This window comes from Heptranchias perlo, chromosome 9, assembly GCF_035084215.1.
Source record: "Heptranchias perlo isolate sHepPer1 chromosome 9, sHepPer1.hap1, whole genome shotgun sequence".
NCBI lineage: Eukaryota > Metazoa > Chordata > Chondrichthyes > Hexanchiformes > Hexanchidae > Heptranchias > Heptranchias perlo.
In genome coordinates this window covers 63,679,114-63,697,859 of record NC_090333.1, presented here as the reverse complement: position 1 = coordinate 63,697,859, position 18,746 = coordinate 63,679,114, and the positions used below count along the sequence as shown (strand labels likewise).

At 41.1% G+C, this 18,746-nt stretch overlaps 1 protein-coding gene and 1 long non-coding RNA gene across 2 annotated transcripts in view; one reads left to right on the top strand and one right to left on the bottom strand.

Moving 5' to 3' along the window:
* Window positions 1-18,451, top strand: part of LOC137325484 (uncharacterized) — a 65,758-nt gene extending 47,307 nt beyond the window's left edge. Inside the window, exons 2-3 of the long non-coding RNA XR_010963884.1 lie at window positions 12,485-12,667; window positions 18,194-18,451. This is a non-coding gene — a long non-coding RNA (uncharacterized lncRNA). The remainder of the gene's footprint in view (window positions 1-12,484; window positions 12,668-18,193) is intronic.
* Window positions 1-18,746, bottom strand: part of LOC137325483 (potassium channel subfamily T member 2-like) — a 576,738-nt gene that overhangs the window by 518,392 nt on the left and 39,600 nt on the right. The gene's annotated exons all lie outside the window — the stretch shown is intronic.

The window sequence follows — 18,746 nt, the reverse complement described above, 5'->3', positions numbered from 1 at the left end:
AAGCTGCATATGGTGTAAGCATGCACTTCTGACTTTCTCCTCTCCCCTCACCACAACCCAACCTTTATCCCTTTTTCATTTCAGGTACCCAAGAATTGTAACATTCCCAGTCAGAGGAAGAAGACAGTGATAATGAAGACACACCATCACTCAATCTTACACTCAGTCACCACCTCAGAGACTGACACTGCGCGTACTTTAGAGACTAGGATAGAGGAGGGATCTGCACATGGTGAGACACCAGGCACAGGTACGCTGGATCCACGGCACGGCAGGGGGAATGATATTGCAGGTGGCAACTCGCCAGAGGGCGAGGTCGCACACTAGTTCTGCTGTAGAGGATTCAGATGATGACTTTGATGGACCAGGCTAGAGAAGGCTGATGAGCGTACGCAACCAAATGCTTGGTGCACGGGAAAACCTGCGCACAATGTCAAGGAGCATGGAGGATTCCAGCTCCAACTTTTGCGTTGGTGTATTGTGTCCAGTTCTGGGCGCCACACTTTAGAAAAGATGTGAAGGCCTTAAGGGAGGCTGCAGAAGAGATTTAGTAAAATGATTCCAGGGATGAGGGACTTTAGTTACGTGGATAGGCTGGAGAAGCTGGGGTTGTTCTCCTTGGAACAGAGGTGTTTGCGAGGAGATTTGATAAAGGTATTTAAAATCATGAAGGGTCCCAACAGAGTAGATAGAGAGAAACTGTTCCCATTGGCGGAAGGGCCAAGGACCAAAGGACATAAATTTAAGGTGATTGGCAAAAGAACCAAAGGTGACATGAGGAAAAGCTTTTTTATACAGCGAGTGGTTAGGATCTGGAATGCACTGCCTGGGGGTGGGGGGGGGGGGGGGGGTGGTGGAGGCAGATTCAATCATGGCCTTCAAAAGGGAACTGGATAAGTACTTGAAAGCAAAAAATTTGCAGGGCTACGGGGATAGGGCAAGGGAGTGAGACTAGCTGGATTGCTCTTGCATAGAGCCAGTGCAGATTCAATGGGCTGAAAGGCCTCCTTCCGTGCTGTAACGTTTCTATGGTTCTATGAACTGGCACAGGGCTTTGCGCAGAGCTTGGAGCCCATCCTTTCCAACATGGAATGGGTGGTCACCTCCATCAGCGCACCTGTGGAACCCACCATGAAACTGCATCTGATGACGGATGTAACATCTTCCATCAAAGTTCTGACTGCTGCTATCATGACTCTGGGTACCACTGTGGAACGGGGCATCCAGAGCATCACAGCAGTCCAGCAATCTGTTCTCCAGCAGATCACCAGGATTGCTGAGGTGCTGCTGCTGCAGAAGTGGCAGCGGCTCCATGGGACAGGAACCTACTGTCCTCGCTCAGAATGACGGCATTCCTGCTCCCACCGCTGCCACTGTGCCTGTGCCCTTGCTGTTGCCTGTCAGCTAGCCAGCCCGCCCACTCCCTGTAGAGTATTAAAACTTTATCAAAGTATAGGAAATCTCCAAAAACACATATAAATGCACCAGCAGCCAGGAGAAATAATCCAGCAACTAATCAGTAACTCCTGCTTCATTCCTTTAAACAATGCTAGTGGGCATGGAGTGTGGAGTTCCAAAATAGCAGCATTGACTTCAAATCAGCGTTACACGCTGATTCGCTTCATATTCTCCCCATTCTGCCTGCTGCCAGCGGTCGTTAGGTATGTGTGCGCAAACCCCTTTACAAATTTGGCACCCTGCACACTTCCCTTCGGAAGTATGCGTGTGCATCTAAGACCCCATTTTCGAGGCTTAGTTGTCCACGTAGGGCCTAAAAGATGGGCACTACGTGGCCCAATTTCACTCCCAATGTGTCAGATATCTCTGGGCTGTTCAGAGCTATGTGCCCTGTCAAATAGATTGTACAGGAGGAATTGTCTTGGTGACGCTCCTCTATATTTAGTCACTCTGTGGTACTTGCTGTTACACTTTGATATTTTTGTAACAGACCTCAGATCTCCTGTGGTGTTTCTTACCATGAGTTGGAGGATATACTTTTAGAATAAGTGATATTTATGCCACATAGGATAATATGGTCATTGATTTACAGAGACTGAATAAGTCAAATTCCATTTTTATTAAATGGTATTTTTTTTTTTAAAAACTGATACTTTGGAGATTCAGTTCCATGACTGCCCATTATTATGTAAAAATCATAAATTAGCGGCCTTTATTTGATATATATTCCTTTAGTTATCCGTTTAATTTTTTTTAATCCCTTACCAGTTTTAAAGCTAAGAGTGCAGAGCAAGATGGTATTCAAGATGCACCAGTTGAAGGTTCGTATCTGTCAAAGGTATGCAAATTGTGGGAGTTCCCCCGATCCTGCCAACTTTGTCAGGGTCCACAACGGAGGGCCAGGGCACTTACGCCAATATATGCCATCCCACAGATTTACAGGGTCTTAGTAGTAAATATTTTGTCTGCTGCAAAGCTTTAGGTATAACTATCTTTTAAATTATTATATTGCAAAACTTCTATTTGAAAACAGCCATCCTTGCTGAATCCTTGCATCTATTCCCATTGCCAGATATCGGGTTAGGCCTGACTGGAACTCAAAATAATGAATGAATCAGAGGTTCCCAAACTTTTTTTTTGCCAAGCCCCTTTTCAGAGATTCACATCCAAAGCACTACCCCCTCTTTCTAAGGAACAGTGGCTCGGAATTTCCTACAATAGTGATATTGGCGATGAAGTTAGACCATTATGCACCCCGATCCTCCAGTGATAAATTTACACTAAAATTTGGTGGAAAACTGATGAGAATACATCGCAGCGAGCATAGCGATGAATCAGAAGCGGTGCAGCCAATGTGCAGGGAAACGGAAACCAGCATTCCCCACCACACGCACTGTGGTTAGGGATCTGTACCTATTTTAGAGAATAATCTCCCTATTAATAAATGAAGCTGCCACCGTGGGAGCTGAAAAATGCCACTGTTTAATTAGTTTGGATTTGACGTGTCCAAATTGGAAATCAAGAACCAAGATCTATGTCTGCAGGGCAGCACGCAGTTAAGTACTGTCCAAGCTAAATGCCACATTTGGTTTTTAGCACTTACAATAGCAAATGCTATTAAAGTGACATCTCATTTAACATATGCCTCTTATACTCCACGTAGATATAAACAATAAGAGACAAACACACATTTGTAGATACGCAGCTTCTGGATGGTTCATTTTATTAAGTGTACACTATGACATCAAGCTGAATTTGATACTTAATGTGCTGCAATTTATCTCATTTGAATTTAATTGTTTTTTAAAAAACCTTATGCAGCTATCACAAAATCAATCCATAACAAATGTCACAAAATAAATTTAATAAAATTCTCCTATAAAGGTAACTTTACACGCTTAAAAAAAGAATTTAGTTTGGAGCTGTATTCCATGCATTCCGACATCGGAATTATTCCCAACAGATTCCAATAATGCATCCACATGATTTCATACATTGTCATTGGTTGTGAGCTAAAAGCAATTAATAAATAAATCAGTGAATGGGAACTATGTATTTCATTTAGTTAAATTGGTCCTGGATGATTGGAATAAATGGTCAAGAAATGGTTAAAAAAATGTGTGCCAGTATGTGTGTTTTTGATAAAATTGATGTTTTTCCTACCAATGGAAGTATTATTAGCACTGGGACAACAATTTTAACATGCATTGCTTCAAAATTAATGTAATTTAGCTTTAAGGTTTATTCTTTAGAATGGTAATAGCCAAAGAATCTTTGGTTTCCAAGACTGTGCAAACATACAGAAATCAACCAGAACTAATAACATTTACAAAAAATAATTATGTAATTTACTTTTATCATCATCACTGGGAGAAATAACCACATGTTTTATTTTTTAAAATCTGTACATTTTGCACAAAGATTACTGTGATTATACCACCAGTGCCATTCTGCAACATTCTAAGTGACAGCTGTGATAACAATGACACTAATTCTGCAAATTCTCAATCGCCATCAATTTTAATGGGGAGCAGAGCTATGATAATTAACTGTTTCAGCAAGAGAAACGGCGGAGCGGCACAAAAGTCCCAGGAAATGATGGCGTGGCATAAGTAATGGCATCACTTATGCCAAAACTTCCTTGGACTTTTGTGCTGTAAGCCCTGTGACATAGATACACCATTACAATGGTATGAGTCTCCAGGCAATTCTGGGCCGGTATTTTTGTATTAATGTTAATATAGATATAGTTGGTAACCCAGAATACCTCAGAGGTTTTGTCACTTTAGCTGTTTTAATTCTGCTCCCTTACACTTTTGGGTTTTTAATAGGGTCCAATCATTCATTGGAACTCACTCTAGTACAGCTACAACACTGGCATCTACCCAACAAAGTGAAAAATTGCCCAAGTATGCCCTGTCCACAAAAAGCAGGACAAATCCAATTCGACCAATTACCGCCCAGTCTACTCTCAATCATCAGCAAAGTGATGGAAGGTATCGTCGACAGTGCTATCAAGCGGCACTTACTCACCAATGCTCAGTTTGGGTTCCGCCAGGACCACTTGGCTCCAGACCTCATTACAGCCTTAGCCCAAACATGGACAAAAGAGCTGAATTCCAGAGGTGAAGCGAGAGCGACTACCCTTACAATCAAGGCAGCATTTGACCCAGTGTGGCATCAAGGAGCCCGAGTAAAATTGAAGTCAATGGGAATCAGGGGGAAAATTCTCCAGTGGCTGGAGTCATACCTAACACAAAGGAAGATGGTAGTGGTTGTTGGAGGCTAATCATCTCAGTCCCAGGACATTGCTGCAGGAGTTCCTCAGGGCAGTGTCCTAGGCTCAACCATCTTCAGCTACTTCATCAATGATCTTCCCTCCAACATAAGTTCAGAAGTGGGGATGTTTGCACAGTGTTCAGTTCCATTCGCAACCACTCAGATAATGAAGCAGTCCATGCCTGCATGCAGCAAGACCTGGACAACATCCAGGCTTGGGCTAATAAGTGGCAAGTAACATTCGTGCCAGACAACTGCCAGGCAATGACCATCACCATCAAGGGAGAGTCTAACCACCTCCCCATGACATTCAACGGCATTACCATCGCGAATCCCCCACCAACATCTTGGGGGTCACCACTGACCAGAAACTAAACTGGACCAGCCACAGATACTGTGGCTACTAGAGCAGGTCAGAGGCTGGGTATTTTGCAGCGGGTTACTCACCTTCTGACTCCCCAAAGCCTTTCCACCATCTACAAGGCACAAGTCAGGAGTGTGATGGAATACTCTCCACTTGCCTGGATGAGTGCAGCTCCAACAATACTCAAGAAGCTAAAAACCATCCAGGACAAAGCAGCCCACTTGATTGGCACCCCAACCACCACCCTAAACATTCACTCCCTTCACCACCCGCGCACCGTGGCTACAGTGTGTACCATTTACAAGATGCACTGCAGCAACTTGCCAAGACTTCGTCGACAGCACCTCCCAAACCCGCGACCTCTACCACCTAGAAGGACAAGAACAGCAGGCTCATGGGAACACCACCACCTACACATTCCCCTCCAAGTCACACACCATCCCGACTTGGAAATATATCGCCGTTCCTTTATCGTTGCTGGGTCAAAATCCTGGAACTCACTTCCTAACAGCACTGTGGGAGAACCTTCACCATACAGACTGCAGCGGCTCACCACCACCTTCTCAAGGACAATTAGGGATGGACAATAAATGTTGGCCTTGCCAGCGATGCCTGCATCTCATGAATAAAGAAAAACCGCCCAGGAAATTCCTTGGATCTGTTTCTGCTTCGCTGGCATTATTTTGCCAGAAGTGCGGTAGAAATTCTATTTACATGAATTTCCCAGCCATTTGGTCCGGCGTTCTCCTTATGCCCCCATGCCCCCATAACCTCGTCGCGCCCCCCCCGCCCCAGTTTGAGAATCTCTGGACTAAATCATTATTGCAGATCAGCTAAGACTTAGTGTCATTGTGTTGCTGTCTTTAAATCCAGGTCTTCATTCTGAAGCAAGTCATCAGATTTCAAAATAGTTAATGTGCTTCACGGAATAAATGGGTTTTCCTTTAATCAGTCAGTTCTCATTTAGCTGTCCTTCTCAGGATTGGCTTGCCAGCTTGTCCAGAAAAAAAACCTTTTCTATTTTATCCTAGCTAAAAGTTGACACTAAACTATGCTGTGCTTCAAACTACCACAGTGTGGCCATGGTCTTCCCACCACCAGCTCAGTTAACCTCTAGTTTGCCATCAAGTGGCAGAACTGCTCAAGAATTTGGTGCCTCTCAACAAGTTAAAATGGACAATGCTTCTGTTAGGACTTCATTTAATTTTAATAGATTTTTCTCCCTGTTAGTTTGCTTCAGATCTCATCATTTTGGTGCTTTCTGAACTGAAATTAACTGAACTGGTAACAGTGTTGTCCCTCCTATCTGTTAGGTAACCAAAGAGATATCATTCTTTATGGAAACGCTAAGAACCATACATGTGTTACCACTCACTAAAACACTCAATGCTAGACAAGGCCATTATTTTAATTTTAAGCATTGTTAAAAACTATGACAATACAAAACTTGGGAATATAATTAACAATGTGGAACACAGTAACAGACTTCAGGAGGACATAGACAGACTGGTAAAATGGGCAGGCACATGGCAGATTAATTTTTACACAGAGAAGTGTGAAGTGATACATTTTGGTAGGAAGAATGAGGAGAGGCAATGTAAGCTAAATGGTACAATTTTAAAGGGGGTGCAGGAGCAGAGATACCTGGGGGTGCACATACACATATCTTTGAAGGTGGCAGGACAAGTTGAGAAGGCAGTTAAAAAAGCATATGGGATCCTGGGCTTTATTAATAGAAGCATAGAATACAAAAGTAAGGAAGTTATGCTAAACCTTTATAAAACACTGGTTAGGCCTCAGAGTATTGTGTTCAATTCTGGACACCACACTTTAGGGAGGATGTCAAGCCTTGAAAAGGATGCTGAAGAGATTTACTAGAATAGTACCAGGAATGAGGTTACTTCAATTGTGTGGAGAGACAGGAGAATCTTGAGTTGTTCTCCTTACAGCAGAGAATGTTAAGAGGAGATTTGATAGAGGTGTTCAAAATCATGAACGGTTTTGATAGAGTAAATAAGGAGAAACTGTTTCCAGTGGCAGAGAGACCAGTAACCAGAGGACACAGATTTACGGTGATGGACAGAAAAACCAGAGGCAACATGAGGCAACATTTTTTTAAACGCAGTGAGTAGTTATGATCTGGAATGCACTGCCTTAAGGGATGGTGGAAGCAGATTCAATAGTAACTTTCAAAAGGGAAACGGATAAATACTTGAAGGGAAAAAATTTACAGGGCTGAGAAAAGAGCACAAGAGTGGGAATAATTGGTTAGTTCTTTCAAAGACACGGCATAAGCACAATGGGCCAAATGGCCTCCTACTGTGCTGGAACAAACTAAGATACTACGAATAAGTATATGTACCGAAAAAATTGACTAAATTTTTCTTTTGGCTTTTTCAACATCGTTATTAGAAGGACTTAGCAGTAAGAATTAAATTACTACTAAGACAAAGTAATGTAACAAGATAAAAAAAAAATCACTTGTGCTGTAGCTGGGTTCTTTTGTAAATAATCTTTTGTCTCAACCAAGATATAGTCCAACTGTTTTATTTGAAAATCACAAGCTTTCGGAGGCTTCCTCCTTCGTCAGGTGAGCGAGTCAGGTCACACTCGCTCACCTGACAAAGGAGGAAGCCTCCGAAAGCTTGTGATTTTCAAATAAAACAGTTGGACTATAACCTGGTGTTGTAAGATTCCTTACATTTGTCAACCCCAGTCCATCACCGGCATCTCCACATCAACCAAGATGAGCAGTATCAAGAGTACCAGTTTGGAGGAATTATTGAATTAGTATTCACAGTTAAAAGTGAGTGCCCCGGGTTTATTAAACAGTCAAACGGATAACTAGTAGGGAAGATCCTGGCTTTGGGGAGGGAACAGAGGAGGACAACTTAATGAATAATGATTATGCATCTGAACTATGAGGAGAGCCGAAAGAAACTGGGAACATGGGACTGGGATGTTATAGCTATCACTGAAACATGGCTAAGGGAGGGGCAGGACTGGCAGCTCAATGTTCCAGGGTACAGATGCTACAGGAAAGATAGAGCAGGAGGTAAGAGAGGAGGGGGAGTTGCGTTCTTGATTAGGGAGAACATCACGGCAGTAGTGAAAGGGGATATATCCGAGGGTTCGCCCACTGAGTCTATATGGGTAGAACTGAAAAATAAGAAGGGAGAGATCACTTTGATAGGATTGTACGACAGACCCCCAAATAGTCAACGGGAAATTGAGGAGCAAATATGTAAGGAGATTACAGACAGCTGCAAGAAAAATAGGGTGGTAATAGTAGGGGACTTTAACTTTCCCAACATTGACTGGGACAGCCATAGCATTAGGGGCTTGGATGGAGAGAAATTTGTTGAGTGTATTCAGGAGGAATTTCTCATTCAGTATGTGGATGGCCCGACTAGAGAGGGGGCAAAACTTGACCTCCTCTTGGGAAATAAGGAAGGGCAGGTGACAGAAGTGTTAGTGAGGGATCACTTTGGGACCAGTGATCATAATTCCATTAGTTTTAAGATAGCTATGGAGAAGGATAGGTCTGGCTCAAAAGTTAAAATTCTAAATTGGGGAAAGGCCAATTTTGATGGTATTAGACTGGAACTTTCAGAAGTTGATTGGGAGAGTCTGTTGGCAGGCAAAGGGACGTCTGGTAAGTGGGAGGCTTTCAAAAGTGTGTTAACCAGGGTTCAGGGTAAGCACATTCCTTATAAAGTGAAGGGCAAGGCTGGTAGAAGTAGGGAACCTTGGATGACTCGGGAGATTGAGGCCCTAGTCAAAAAGAAGAAGGAGGCATATGACATGCATAGGCAGCTGGGATCAAGTGGATCCCTTGAAGAGTATAGAGATTGCCGGAGTAGAGTTAAGAGAGAAATCAGGAGAGCAAAAAGGGGACATGAGATTGCTTTGGCAGATAAGGCAAAGGAGAATCCAAAGAGCTTCTACAAATACATAAAGGGCAAAAGAGTAACAAGGGAGAGAGTAGGGCCTCTTAAGGATCAACAAGGTCATCTATGTGCGGAACCACAAGAGATGGGTGAGATCTTAAATGAGTATTTCACATCGGTATTTACGGTTGAGAAAGGCATGGATGTTAGGGAACTTGGGGAAATAAATAGTGATGTCTTGAGGAGTGTACATATTACAGAGAGGGAGGTGCTGGAAGTCTTAACGCGCATCAAGGTAGATAAATCTCCGGGACCTGATGAAATGTATCCCAGGACGTTATGGGAGGTTAGGGAGGAAATTGCGGGTCCCCTAGCAGAGATATTTGAATCATCCACCGCTACAGGTGAGGTGCCTGAAGATTGGAGGGTAGCAAATGTTGTGCCTTTGTTTAAGAAGGGCGGCAGGGAAAAGTCTGGGAACTACAGACCGGTGAGCCTGACATCTGTAGTGGGTAAGTTGTTAGAGGGTATTCTGAGGGACAGGATCTACAGGCATTTGGAGAGGCAGGGACTAATTAGGAACAGTCAGCATGGTTTTGTGAGAGGAAAATCATGTCTCACGAATTTGAATGAGTTTTTTGAAGGGGTAACCAAGAAGATGGATGAGGGCTGTGCAGTGGACGTGGTCTACATAGACTTCAGCAAAGCCTTTGACAAGGTACCGCATGGTAGGTTGTTGCATAAGGTTAAATCTCATGGGATCCAAGGTGAGGTAGCCAATTGGATACAAAATTGGATTGACGACAGAAGACAGAGGGTGGTTGTAGAGGGTTGTTTTTCAAACTGGATGCCTGTGTCCAGCGGTGTGCCTCAGGGATCGTTGCTGGGTCCGCTGTTATTTGTTATTTATATTAATGATTTGGATGAGAATTTAGGAGGCATGGTTAGTAAGTTTGCAGATGACACCAAGATTGGTGGCATTGTGGACAGTGAAGAAGGTTATCTAGGATTGCAACGGGATCTTGATAAATTGGGTCAGTGGGCCGATGAATGGCAGATGGAGTTTAATTTAGATAAATGTGAGGTGATGCATTTTGGTAGATTGAATCGGGCCAGGACCTACTCCGTTAATGGTAGGGCGTTGGGGAGAGTTATAGAACAAAGAGATCTAGGAGTACAGATTCATAGCTCCTTGAAAGTGGAGTCACAGGTGGATAGGGTGGTGAAGAAGGCATTCGGCATGCTTGGTTTCATTGGTCAGAACATTGAATGCAGGAGTTGGGATGTCTTGTTGAAGTTGTACAGGGCATTGGTGAGGCCACACTTGGAGTACTGTGTACAGTTCTGGTCACCCTATTATAGAAAGGATATTATTAAACTAGAAAGAGTGCAGAAAAGATTTACTAGGATGCTACCGGGACTTGATGGTTTGACTTATAGGGAGAGGTTAGACAGACTGAGACTTTTTTCCCTGGAGAGTAGGAGGTTAAGGGGTGATCTCATAGAAGTCTATAAAATAATGAGGGGCATAGATAAGGTCGATAGTCAAAATCTTTTCCCAAAGGTAGGGGAGTCTATAACGAGTGGGCATAGATTTAAGGTGAGAGGGGAGAGATACAAAAGGGTCCAGAGGGGCAATTTTTTCACTCAAAGGGTGGTGAGTGTCTGGAACGAGCTGCCAGAGGCAGTAGTAGAGGCGGGTACAATTTTGTCTATTAAAAAGCATTTGGACAGTTACATGGGTAAGATGGGTATAGAGGGATATGGGCCAAGTGCAGGAAATTGGGACTAGCTTAGTGCTATAAACTGGGCGACATGGACATGTTGGGCCAAAGGGCCTGTTTCCATGTTGTAACTTCTATGATTCTATGATTCTATGAATGTTTACACTGGAAAAGAGGCAACTCAGGGGAAACCTCAGTTTTCAAGATTACAAGGCATATATATTCTATATATAACATAAAAACGAAATAAATTGCTTTACAGAGTCATAAACTCTGACTGGAAGGCATGGGTTCAGCCCAGAATAGGGACTGTGAAGAGATACTTTACATTTAATACTTCACACAGCAGGTGGTCAATGTGTAGAACAGATAGCCAAGAGAGTCAGTAGAGGAAGGTAGTGTTGGCTAATTCAAGAGGGAGTTGAGTAGTTTATTTGGCAAAAAATTTTTGAATTTTGGGGCCAATAAAAGGAAACACATTTGTCTCCTGGTTAAGTACATTCTTATTATCTTGACAATATTGTGCCACCCCTTTGCGCAAAGAAGTTCGTGACTATGCCCTGTAACAAGCTAAACTGCCACTGGACAACCTCCTTTTCAGATTACAAATATCCAATAAGATCAATGGATTTTGGGGTTCAACAATTTGACTCACACTACCCAGTATTTCCTTATACAATAGTGTAACCCAGCAGTGTAACAATAGTATCCCTCTTGTGAACTGAACTGAATATTCGCATCTTTCACACAGATGCTTCTGCAATCTTTTGGAAAGCAGACTGAGAAAACACTCAGGAAAATGATGCCAGATACAAATCATTAAGCTACTTCATTTCACAGCAAATGAACATATATAGATAGCAACACCTACGATCAGACTCACTTAGTTGAATTATTATGTGGACGACCCTCAACTTCCACCCAAAACGGACAAAAAGTCCCATTAATCAGTCTGTCTTCCTCAGGATTGGCTTGTCTCATTGGACTGCCACAAATAGGCGCCCAACTGCAGCTCACTGGTTGCAGGAGGGCAGGAAATTGGCCAGTTCCAAAGCTGAGCTAGCCATCTCCTCCTGTTCCCAGCAAAAAAAAGTTTTGTGGGCCATATTGAAAATTGTAATTGGTATCCTATGACTGATAAAGGATCCCAATTTTCATATTTAAGCAACCTTCTGTCTATTTCAGGGAGGTGGGCTGCTCGTTCATTTACAGGCCCACTTGAAAATTGCATCATGCGAACCTTGGGCATCAATGGGGCAGCGGATGTTCCAAAACCTCACCCCCCAGATTTTCAATTGCCGGCTACCCATTTCTCAGGCGCCTTCTACAACTTGCCTTTGAGTAATATTACAAATAATGAACATGCCATGCCTTCCCACATTTGTGGGTTGCCTTACTTGACTTGAACAAAATAACTCTTACCTAACATCCTACATTCTCCTTCTGAGCCTGGTCAAAGCTTGCTGTCACAGCTTTCTGTTTTCAAAATCTGACTGTCTGTTTTTGTCTGCCTCTTTTTTTTTTAAATCACCCTCTGTTGACAGCCAGAAGGGATCGTTTACAACACAATAAGTATGAGGTGTTTATCGAGTGTGGAGGCAGGCTAATGAATTGCTTATTATTTACAGTCTATGGGGAAACAACATCAAAACTTAGCTCATTAGCATGTTAAACATCTATCGCCTCAGTGCCTTTTTCAAGCTTGTGTGAATACATTTTTCTTTTAAAACCCATTGAAAAGTAACTATTTTTTCCAAATCCTATTGCAGAAAAATCCTGAAATGTGACAAGAGGCTGGGATGGGAAGCCAAGCACAATCAAAAAGAAGGATTTTCAGCTGATGTGAGAGCAAGGAGAGAAGTGGCAAGGTGGAGGGAACTTGTTACAAAATTCCAGATGCATTGCTGTGGAACAATCGGCCACCGAGCCAGATGACCAGATTCTCACACCAGGTTAGATTGGAACTTTAATGACACCACCGGTTATACACAGTAAAATAACTTGAAAATTAAAAAAGGAATTGTTCTGGCTTTAATTATGATTTTGTGGAAGCATCTAAGTTAACAGTAACAAAGGGCCCAAATGTCCCAGTGATACACTTAACAGTTGCTTCCCCAATAAGCCACTAACTATACCATGAGTCATTGGGGAATAGGAATCATCAAGTTCAAGCATACAATTATTGTACAGAACTTTTAAGTGCAATCGTTAATCTCTTGACTTCTGTCTCTAGTACAAAACAACTGTCACTAACAACTACCTATTTTTCCCTCCCTTAAATGAATGATAATAATGTTAAGAACACAAGAATAAATAAACCTTATCCAAGGCATGAAGAAAACTACTGAGAAAAGATACACTTAATTCAAACTGAAGAACTATATAAAATGTAAATTTCACCCCTCCCAACAATTGAGGATGAGTTTTAATCAACCAGTACATTACAAAACTCCTCAGGTTCTTCACAGCCACAAATAGGCAGCAGTCCAATTGATTTTTAATCCTAATTAATCAGATTGAACAATTATTTCAGATGGATTTAATTTGATAAATTACATGACCAAAACATTAAGAATAGTGCTTACTTCTTAGATGTTATTTTAATTGACATCCTAAAAAAGTGCACTGTTTTCTGCAGGAATTTTACAATAGCTAAGTAAAATATCCCTACATATATTTTAAAATCACTACCAACTGCTCACAAAATGCTTTCTCGTTAAGTATGTGCATAGGTTAAATAGGAGGGTGCATTCCTTTTGAAATTACAATTGAGCAATTATTTCCCTATCTCATACTGTGACAGATGAAATGACTGCTAAAGTGAATTTTTGAATATACATTATGGTGCTGCACTGAAAGCAACTGACAGCTTGCTGTGCCACTGTCCAACTGATGTACGGAGGTGTTATAAATTATCAAAGTCTTCCTTTCCCTGCCTTTTTCCAGACAGGAGGCACTGCACACTTTAGAAAGTAAATGATGGTGAATCATATTTTTATCAATGATCTTTGAGATTCCCTAAACAACATTAATGAGCAATTTATGAATGAGTTCAACTTTTTTTTGTTAATGACAAGGTGATTCATCATGCGCATTTTCGCTGCATGGTCATTATTAGCAATAAGATATCTCAAATAAAGTTTACCAAAAGGAATCCTATTAGATTTAATGGAAAATACTACTAGGTGTCACATGGTAGTGAATATTTGAAAGACTAACACAAGCTACCTACTGGGCAATGTTAAAATAACCCAGTAATTATGCAAATTTAAATTTATTTTACAAATAAAAAACTATCATACAAATGATCTATGTGAGCACTGTATCGGAGTAAATCACACCAAATTTTCTGGTTCAATAAAAAAGTAAAATCTCACATACATTGTCAAGCAAAACTAAGTTAAAATGCAGTAAGCAAATGTTGCCGTTCAAATAATAACATTTGTAAAATTTGCCTATGTTTATCATACCATCTGAAGTTCTCTCGCGTTGCCACTTTGTATTCAAGTATTGCTACTTTTGTAATCTGGAAACAATCTTTCTTGTAACTATACAAAAGGACAGGCAACACATTGTGGTAGTTTCTGCAAAATAAATCTGAGGGCACAAGGGAACTCACAATGGGAGAATTTCCTGGAATGGCGCGACCATTGACATGCACCGTAGATTATGCTTATTTTATGCTTCAATCTTCCGGTTGTGAATTTACCCTGTAATTTCCGAGAAAAGTTATTTGAATATGCTGCAGCAAGCACAATGGCGAATCAGGGACCTCAGAAGTGGCACAGCCAATGGCTTCCCTATCTGTAACAGTGAACTTATATAGCAGATCAATATGGGCATGACCTGAGTCATAGGATTTCAAATTCAGAATTCTTTCACTACGCTGAACTTGATCACTTGATTTATGAACACGTTGAGTTTTCAGTTGGAGATTTATTTTTTTAACCATTTATTTAGTAGATGACATTAGTAATTTAGACTACCTAAAAAGTCTCAGATTAAATAAACTCTCACTTTTATCAATGGCATGTGCAGGTGCTTTAGTGCCCTATCCCATGCACACAATATACAGTAAACCTAACTCACAATGACAAAGAAGTGTTTTGATAGGTTTTAGCTTATAATTAAATACTTCAAGGTTTTATTTTACTTTAATCAATTATTCTGATCCTGTGAATTTAAATACATTCATAGATCAAATAAATTGATTGAATGGTTTTTGCATTTACCTCGAGAGCTCTGCTTCAGAATGAGCACGATAACTTATTTTTGATGGTGAAATGTCAAAGCCTATTTTTATTATATATACACAAAAGTCCATTCACATGATTCCAGTCGGCACCACTGCTGAGAATCATGTCTGAGCCACAAATCACATCATTACCAGGCGACCAAGGGCCCACTTGAGCTATTATTTTTCAGTCTAAGTGGCTGCGATGAGAAATCTAGCATAAATCCAGAAAATTCACGATCACCATTTCATTGAATGGGGTAGGGGGGGGGGGGGGGAAGAGGGGGAAAGGGAAGAGGGGAGGGGAGCTATTCAACTTTTCACGGGTTCTGCAAGGGTGTCGGCGGAGCAATGCAAAAGTCCCAGCAAATTATGTTGCAGTGTGAATAATGACATAATTCACATACACCATAATTTCCTGGAACATTTGTGCTGGAAAACAGACCCAACATTGTAGTTATGCCATTCCAAAGGCGCAAGTCTCCAGGAAATTCTGGGCCATTATATATGATTGCTGAACAGCATCAGGAGAACCTCATTCACTAAAAGCTGCGTGTCTTCACGATTTTTATTCATAAATACTATTCTTCCCAAATTAGTCTTCCAATTGTTTTACAGGATATTAGAGGAAGATTTCCTCTGTGTGCTATGTGCAACAAAAATAGTAACCCATTTATAAATTGGTTTATGATATTACAAATATCTAACAGAGAAACTCCTCTCCTTATGTCATTAAATATATAGTCACAATTATTTAAGTTTTAACTTGTATTCCAATTATTCATCCCATTAGTCCTCACAGACCCCATCATCAACAGAAAATAAAAATAATAACATTGCAAAGGTAAGATTTGTTTCTAAGTGGACACTTCGATTGTAGTACATGAATTTACCAAATTAGATTGCTCACCCTGGAGTAATTTGCCCAGTTCAATTACTAATTGAGACAATTATTAAGAGCACAAATGGTAAGAAACGGGAAATCGGTTTGAAACATCACAATGGTGTTCCATACCTAAGGAGATTAGCATGGTTATTTAAAACAATCAAGAGCAATAAGTTCAAGATAAATATTCAAATGGTTTTAGATTTGGTTAAGTCTGGATTTTGAGAAGTAAGGGTTAAAGTCCAAAACACTAACGTATGTATTGGTAAGAGGCTATCCTTGCTACCATGTAAAACCAACACATACCACACTAGACCACCAGCAACCATAAGGTGGATCACCAGAGACACACTCCCTCCATAGCAAGCTTGTACTTTGATGAATCACTACCACCCCAGCAGGGCACATGTACACGGAGAACATACCATGTACATGACAACTACAGACCGATTTGTCTTACTACAATCCTATATAAAACAATGGAACTGATAAGGGGTAAGTCTGATTATTTGTACAATACTAACATCTAAAAGCAGTCAACAAGGATTCAGAAGGAGAAGATCTTACCTGACCCAACTTCCTTGGCTTCTTTCAAGAAGTAATATCCCAAATGGATTGTGGTATGCCCTACAATATATCGTACCGACACTTCCAGAAGGCAGTGACAAAGCTCTACACAAAAGGCTATTTGTTAATCTCAAGGGAGTCAGGATTAATCCAGGGTGTAGAAGACAAATTGGCAGAAGGATAGAAATCAACAAGTAGTTACTGGAGGGGCTATGTCAGGGTGCAGTGGCGAGGTTATTGAGTGGGATGCCCCAGGAATCAGTGTTTGAACCACTGCTGTTTCTGATTTTAATTAATAATTTGGACTCAGAAACCGAATGCAAATTTACAGATATGAAATTAGGACCGTCAGTGGAAGTGGAGGCAGCTCAGAAATTACAGAATAAGCTGGACAAAATATGTAAGTGGGCAGAATAATGGCAAATTAAGTTTAATACAGGCAAATATAAAGTACTACATATTGGATGGAAAGATGGGCAACACAAGTATTCCATGAATGGTACTGAAATCACTAAAGGATGAAGTAGAAAAAGACCAAGGGTCCCAAAATTCCTGGGGGTCATTCTGCCAGTACAGATGCAGAAAAGCAGAACCCCTGCCCACTCTCGCTCCAAGCCAGAGACCGTCCCAAATCCCAGGGATGATATCGTTGTCATGGCTTTGCTGCAGAAGCACCGGCATGAACATCAGAGGATTATCATGCCACTCTGACAATGAATAGGAGGCTGAGCAAGAGCCTAAAGAAAATCCGCTTCTTCAGATCGTCTGCTCCTAAAGGATTAAACGAGGCTCTCTGAGGAGGTAATCAGTCCCCTTTGGGATGAACTGCCTTTTCCTAGAAAAAAGTCTGAGGCTTTCTTTAAAAAATAACAGGCCTCAATGGGTTTCACGCTAGGTTCTACCCCAAATTCCTGGTTTCCTCGAGTAGAAATCAGGCTTTCTGCCCTCTCGGACGCCAGGAATTTCAGTTCCTAGGATGGTTGGTAACTCGAATTCACAACATCCACCCAATGCAGAGCAGCAATCCGCAAACCCAATAGAATGTTGAACTACATAGCCAAAACTGTAGAATCCCAGTCTGTCAATCAGGACCCCAGAACTCTTCAATTTTCTATACACATTATTTTCCTTCCATTTAAGTAATTGTCCCATCCTGGATTTTTTATCCCCACGTGAAGCACTTTGCATCTCTACATTTCATCTGCCACCTGTCTGCCTAATTCCCCAAGTATATTCAAATCATCCTGCAGCTTATCCTGTTCAGCTTTGCACTCGACCAACGCACTGGCTACTAGCTCCAGATCAATTTTAAAAGGTATTAAACAAAAGAGGCCCCAAAATCAGACTCGTTTGGGATGCCACTGGTAGCATTCTCCCAGGCTGATGATAATCCCTCTATACCGCCACCCTCTGTGTTCCATCAGTCAACCAGTTATGTATTCATTGTGAAATATTTCCACTGATTCCCACCTTCTTTATTTTCAACCAATTGGATGCTGAGATGAGGGGACTTTGGGGTCTATCTAGATGGATGAGCTGAGATGTGCCACAAGGCCTCCCTCACCTCTAACTATCTTGTGATCGTAAAGAGGCTGCATGACAGGTTATGGGAAAAAGGCACAGATTGGTTCCTCGTGTAACACAGGAACAACATTTTCTTTTTCATAATTTACTTCTTTTCCAAATAAGTATTTTGTTTGTACCACAGTTTAGAGTATTTTCCTGGAGTTCTACATTTGTAGGTTTATATCATCATTACTGCAGTCCAATAACAGCGTCATCTGATTACAGGAATCGCTGTTCACATCAGGAAGTCCTGAACAAAGAGCAGCTGGCAAAATCAAATGGAGATAAATAAAGCATTAAGAATGAAAGGCCCTCCCGCACCCAAAGAAAAACAGATGCAAGAACCGGAAAGTGGTAGAGAAAAATCATTACTACCAGAGCACAGTCAAAGAAGCAGAGGTTGGAGCATTTAACAATTTTTAAAATATTTGTATCAAACAACATCTGTAACCCCAAGCTGTGAACAGAATATGCTGTATGAACACGAGTCTAATTATATAAATTACATTATATAAACATACATTTTATGCTCAATGTGAGTCAGAGGATAGGCTGCTTTGCAACAATAGTGGTGTTTATGTCATGTACAAGATAACATTAGGACTAACAATTTACAGTGAATGAATAATTCAAATTCTATTTTTAATTCCATTATTCTGTTAAAAAAATATATAACTGAGCCTTCTTTATTTATTATGTACATCTGTTATCTTAGTATTTAGTTTTAATCAATTACCAGTTTTAAAGGTGAAAATACAAAGCAAGACAGCATAAAATA